We start from the raw sequence: 6,944 nt of genomic DNA on the forward strand, positions 1-6,944 counted from the left end.
GTTTCCATGGATTAGGATGTGGATATCTTTGGGAGCCATCCTGTAGCCCACCACAGACAGGATTTGCAGGGGTAACCGTGGACAATCAATGGGATGTTGTGAGTGTAAGGGGAAAGTGTACGTGAAGGAAGAGAGCATGTACATTCTGAAAGTTTCTACTAGTTTTGTTATGGGAGCAAAGAGTGTTTATTTGGGGGTACAGAAAAATAAGGCATGGCCTTATGAGTGAGATGGGCAGTGCCTATGTTATTAATATAATGATTATGGATTTTACTCCTAGCAAGCCCTTGGCTAGTGTGTGGCATATGATAGGTACTCAGTATATTTTGGGTGACTTGAGTAGAATAAATGGCAAAGAAATAATATTCATAGAGTGCCTACTGTACATTTGTTGGCAATATAAATATAAAAAGGATCTCCATTAGGTGAGATCCAAGCCCTGTGACCAAGAGATGAGGCTTTTCAGGCCTGGAGCTTTGCCAGGTGGCTTGCAGATGCTGGTGTCACAACCCAAGCTAATCCATCTTGCCACTGTGCCATTTGCAATGTGTAGGAAGTGTCTTCTTCCCTCAGAGTCTCAGGATGGCAGTTCCAGGCATCACATGCAGGCACAGCCAGGAAAAAAGCTTGACAGCCTTTGATTAGCAAAGACATCCTTTCCCTGGAGCCCCTCAACGAACTCCCCTCAGGTTCCATTGCCATCACTGTTACCATGCCAACAACCCTAATGCAAAGCAGGACACAGTGCTGTGGACCACGGTGTAGCCAAAAGCTCTGTAGGACATCAGCAGAAATAGCTCACTTTTGGTCAGGGTGATCAGGCAAGTCTTCCTGGAGAAGGTGGCATCTACACTGGACCTTGAAGGATGAAAAGAATGGTGACCATGGAAAGAAAGGAGAGAGCGTTCGAAGCTGAACAGAATGAATGGAGGGGAGGAGGTGGGAACGTGGAAGAAGAGATAGGTTGAACAGTTTTATAGGATTGATTTTTTGAATGCCTTCTAGGGACTGAGAACTTTGTATATTTTTTCATTTAATCCTTATTAAAAATATAGCTTCTTCTATAAATGGAGTTTTTTTTATTTGTTTGTTTGCTTTGCTTTTTTTTTTCTTTTTTTGAGAAGAGGTCTCACTCTGTCTCCCAGGCCAGAGTGCAGTGATGTGATCATAGCTCCCTGTAGCCTCAAACTCCTGGGCTCAAGGGATCCTCCCACCTCAGTTTCCTGAATAGCTGAGATTACAGGTAAGAGACACATTGTCTAGATCCTACAGATGCAGATTTATGATTGAGGAAATCCAGGCTTGGAGAGATTAGATAATGTGTCCTAAATTGGTATAACCAGATTTTTTTTTTTTTTGAGACAAAGTCTCGCTTTGTTACCCGGGCTAGAGTGAGTGCCATGGCGTCAGCCTAGTTCACAGCAACCTCAAACTCCTGGGCTTAAGCAATCCTCGTGCCTCAGCCTCCTGAGTAGCTGGGACTACAGGCATGCACCACCATGCCCGGCTAATTTTTTCTATATATATTTTAGTTGGCCAGATAATTTCTTTCTATTTTTTAGTAGAGACGGGGTCTCGCTCTTGCTCAGGCTGGTCTCGAACTCCTGCTCTCGAGCGATCCACCCGCCTCGGCCTCCCAGAGTGCTAGGATTACAGGCGTGAGCCACCGGGTATAACCAGATTTGATCTCAGATCTGTCCCAACATATGATTTCATTCAGTCATTCATTCATTGCTTATCTATTGATATTGAACTTTTCTACTTCATAATTTATTACAAAAGTAATAAGGCTCATTGCAATAAATCTTTAAGGTAAACAAGGTTAAAACTGTGGACGTTCATCTATACCTTTTCCTAAGCTCATATAAACATGTAGACACATTTATGTGTTTACCTCCTTTATATATTTTTAACAAAACATGAGATTATGTTGGACAATCAATGAAATCAGAATTAAGTCCATAGATTAGATAGTAGCATTTGTAATTTGTTGACTTTTATAATTGTCCTGTAGTTATATAAGAAATTTCCTTGTATTAATACTTGGGAAAAACAGGGGAAAAAACACACCAATATATTTAGGGATAAAGGGGCATCATGGACTACAGCTTGCTGCCTTTTTTTTTTTTTTTGAGACAGAGTCTTGCTCTGTTGCCCGGGCTAGAGTGCCGTGGTGTCAGCCCAGCTCACAGCAACCTCAAACTCCTGGGCTTAAACAATCCTCCTGCCTCAGCCTCCCAAGTAGCTGGGACTACAGGCATGTGCCACCATGCCCGGCTAATATTTATTTATTTATTTTTTTTTTTTTTGAGACAGAGCCTCACTCTGTTGCCCAGGCTAGCGTGAGTGCCGTGGCGTCAGCCTCGCTCACAGCAACCTCAAACTCCTGGGCTCAAGCAATCCTCCTGCCTCAGCCTCCTGAGTAGCTGGGACTACAGGCATGTGCCACTATGCCCGGCTAATTTTTTCTATGTATATATTTAGCTGTCTATATAATTTCTGTCTATTTTTAGTAGAGATGGGGTCTCGCTCTTGCTCAGGCTGGTCTCGAACTCCTGAGCTCAAACGATCCGCCCACCTCGGCCTCCCAGAGTGCTAGGATTACAGGCGTGAGCCACCGCGCCCGGCCTAATTTTTATATATATATATATTTTTAGCTGTCCAGATAATTTCTTTCTATTTTTAGTAGAGACGGGGTTCCGCTCTTGCTCAGGCTGGTCTTGAACTCCTGACCTTGAGAGATCCTCCTACCGTGGCCTCCCACATGCTAGGATTACAGGTGTGAGCCACCGCGCCCGGCCTCCAGCTTGCTTTTGATTAAAAAAAAAAAAAAGAAGGGGTATCATTTCTGTAAACATACTCTTAAACAGTTCAGAAATTTGTGTGTGTGTGTGTGTGTGTGTGTGTGTGTGTTTGTATAGAGAGAGAGAGAAAGAGGGAGAGAGAGAAGGTTAAAGCAACTGTAGTAAAATGGGAAATCCAGAATATCCAAGAATTCTTCCTTCTATTCTTGCAACTTTTCTGTAAATTTGAAATAATGTCAAAATGAAATTTAAAAAAATGAGATCATGCCATGCATCTTACTCAATGATTTGCATTTTTTTACTTAGCCATATACAACAGACATTTTTTTCCAGGTAAACATACATAGTTCTTACTCATTCTCTTTCATAACTGCATAATGTTCCATTGCATAAATACATCCTAATTTATTTAGCCACTCCTCTTTCAATGGGCTTGACTTTAAATGTAATCTTAATTATATATTAAAGGCTTATAGGCTGGGCACGGTGGCTCACACCTGTAATCCTAGCACTCTGGAGGTCAGGAGTTTGAGACCAGCCTGACCAAGAGCGAGATCCCGTCTCTACTAAAAATAGAAAAAATGAGCCAGGCATGGTGGTGCATGCCTGTAGTCCCAGCTACTCGGGAGGCTGAGGCAGGAGGATTGCTTGAGCCCAGGAGTTTGAGGTTGCTGTGAGATAGGCTGATGCCACAGCACTCTAGCCCGGGCAACAGAGTGAGACTCTGTCTCAAAAAAAAAAAAAAAGAAAAGAAAAAAGAAAAAATCCACCTCCTGGCCACTTGTGGTGGCTCACACCTATAATCCTAGCACTCTGGGAGGCCAAGGCAGGAGGATTGCTTGAGCCCAGGAGTTGGAGAGCAGCCGGAGCAAGAGTGAGACCCCGTCTCTACTAAAAGTAGAAAAACTTAGCTGGGTGTGGTGGCACATGCCTGTAGTCCCAGCTGCTCCTGAGGCTGAGGCAGGAAACTTGAGCCCAGGAGTTTGAGGTTGCTGTGAGCTAGGCTGATGCCACGGCACTCCAGCCCAGGTGACAGAGTGAGACTTTGTCTCAAAAAAAAAAAAAAAAAAAATCCACCTCCTTCTGTGAGGAAAAACCTTGAAGAGACCCAGCTGCCCTTATTTTTAAATTTTATTTTATTTTGTTTTTAGAGATGGGAAAGTGTCTCTCTATGTTGCCCAGGCTGGTCTTGAACGCCTGGCCTCAAGTGCTGGGATTACAGGTGTGAGCCACCACGCCTGGCTGCAGCTGCTCTTAGAAAGGTTGACTGAAGCTGCACGATGCTATTTGGTACTTTCTGGCATGTGGATCCCTGACACACTTCCGTGTGTTATTATGCCCATTTTACAGAAGGAGGAATAGAAACTTGGAGAGGTGTGGTGATTTGCCAAGATTGCCCTAGAGCTAGCAGTGTCTGCACTGGCCTGATGGGTTTTCAGGCAGCTGCTGCCTCCTGTCCTGGTCCTGATCTTTGGCTTCTCCATGGCTGGTGGCACTTTTGATATTTGGCAGCTCCCCAAACAATCTCAGACATCTAGGCACAAGGTGGCACTTGGTTTGGGGGGTGGGGTTCAGCACAGGGCCTGTCTATTACTCTTAAGGAAAAGGCTGCCAAGAGATGACAGGCTTCATTTTCTCATGAAGCTGTGGAGTTCTAGCCTTAGGGACTTAAAAAAAAAATCTTCCTCAGAGTGAATATCTGCTGTCAATTCCTCACTCTGCTACTCTGCTTCACTGGGCTGCATCTCTGCCTGTCTGAATCTGACCCACTCTTCAAATTCCAACTTAAATGCCTCCTCCTCCATGGAGCCTTTTCTGATTCCTCTTTTCCTTCCAGCCTCCTCCTTCCCACCATGCTGGGTATGAGCCCACCTTTTTCAGAATGCATTCACTTCTTTGCTGTGATTGTCATTTAATAGTTGACCCCTCTGAACCTCTATCACTTCATCTGTAAAACTGAAATATTATCTGCCTTGTAAGGCTGTTGTGAAGACTGCATTAAAAGAAATAACATATGTAAAACTCAGTCCTAGGCACAAAGAATGCTCTTGCAAATGTCAGCCTGACGTTATCACACTCAAACACACATGCACACAGCCCTACACATTCACACACAGATGTGTGTGTTAGGGCACTTATCCTTCTACTTTATATAATAATTTTTTTTTTTTTTTTTGAGACAGAGTCTCACTCTATTGCCTGGGGTAGTAGAGTGCCATGGCGTCAGCCCAGCTCACAGCAACTTCAAATTCCTGGGCTCAATCAAACAATCCTCCTGCCTCAGCCTCCCGAGTAGCTGGAACTACAGGCATGCACCACCATGCCCGGCTAATTTTTTCTATGTAATTTTAGTTGTCCAGATAATTTCTTTCTATTTTTAGTAAAGACAGGGTCTGGCTCTTGCTCAGGCTGGTCTCAAACTCCTGAGCTCAAACGATCCACCCAACTCGGCCTCCCAGAGTGCTAAGATTACCGGCGTGAGCCACCTCACCCGGCCATACCTTATATAATAATTATTTGTGTGGATATAGGCTCCTTTGAGGTAGGAAAAATAGGGTGTATCAAAAAGAAACAGGACATGGAATCAAAAAGTCAGCCCCCTACCTGGGCATGGTGGGTTGTACCTGTAATCCCAGTTACTCCTGAGGTTGAGGTGGGAGGATCGCTTGAGCCTAGGAGTTCGAGACCAGCCTGGGCAACATACTAAGACCCTGAGATCCAGTCTCTAAAAAAAATTAAAAAATGTTAGCCAGGTGTGGTGGCACATGCCTGTAGTTCCAGCTGAGGGAGGCAGAGGCAAAATGATTGCTGGAGCCCAGGAGTTTGAAACTGCAGTGAGCTGTGATGGGGCCACAGCACTCCAGCCTGGGCGACAGAGCAAGACTTTGTCTCAAAAAAAAAAAAAAAAAAAGTCTGCCCCTCCACTAAACCAGCTGTGTGGCTGAGAACAAGCTGATTTTCCTCTCTGAGCTTTGGTTTCTTCCTCCATAAAGGAGAATTACGATACATTGTGCCTTATAGTCTTCTCATGTACATTATTAAAATAAGATAATGGATACTCAGGAATTAGAGATTGCCAAATGCTAATGTATGTATTACCCAATTGCCCTTGTCTGTTTCCCAGAAGCACAGTGCCCTGCTGGGAGTGGGGCAGGGTGTACACGGTTAAGATTTGTTAAATGAGTAGGCCATTACGCCGAATTCATTTGGTCTTCATAATTCCCTTATGATATAAGCTTTAATATCCCCATTTCAAGATGAGCTAACTGAGGTTTGGAGTAGCCTCATTCATTCATTCAACAGACATCTGAGTGAGCAACTCCAATGTGTCAGACACTCAGACTCTGGGGATATTTGCATAGGGATGCAAAGCTGATTAAGACACAAATCCCTGCACTCACAGTCCCGAGTTAGAGCACAGACACATGAGGGAAAGTACTAATACAACACAAGGTGGATATGAATTGCAGCTAACATTTAGTGGACACTTACTACCTGCCAGTCACTGCTTCAGCTCTTCATGTGCTTTCCTCATTCAATTCTCCCCAAACTCTTACCAGCTAGGTTCCATTATTGCCCACATTTCTCATAGATTCCTAGGCAAGACTGAGACATGATGATTGCCTAAGGTTTCATAAGCAGCAAGTGGCAGAGCCAGGATTAACACCCAGTTGGTGTAATGCCAGAGGTCCCACTTAACCATGAAGCTCTACCATCTCTGATAACAGGTGGCACACAGGACATTGCCAGAGCCCTAAGGAGGGACCCCCTAACTCAGCCAGGTGATCACAGTGGTCAGGAGAAATTTCCTGAAGAACCAGGAATTAGGTAGGTAGAGAAAGTGAGTGGGAAAGGCAGGGCCATTGCAGGAGAGGGCAAGGTGTGGATGGGAGGGGCAGGGCCACTGCAGGAGAGGGCAAGGTGTGGAAGCCACCTACTGGAAATCTGCATAGCATCCAGTCCAGGCAAGGGCTGCAGCATGTGAGGAGGCTGCAGAAGCAGGCAGGACCCAGCCTAGAGAGGAGAGTGGTCCATATCCTAGAGGTAGCTGGAGGTTTGGAGGGTTTTAAGCAGAGGAGAGACTTGGCCAGATTTTTTTTAGGAAGATCACAGGGGGAGCTGGGTGAAGGTGGATTGGAA

Source organism: Eulemur rufifrons, chromosome 9 (assembly GCF_041146395.1).
Source record: "Eulemur rufifrons isolate Redbay chromosome 9, OSU_ERuf_1, whole genome shotgun sequence".
In the NCBI taxonomy this organism is placed as follows: Eukaryota; Metazoa; Chordata; class Mammalia; order Primates; family Lemuridae; genus Eulemur; species Eulemur rufifrons.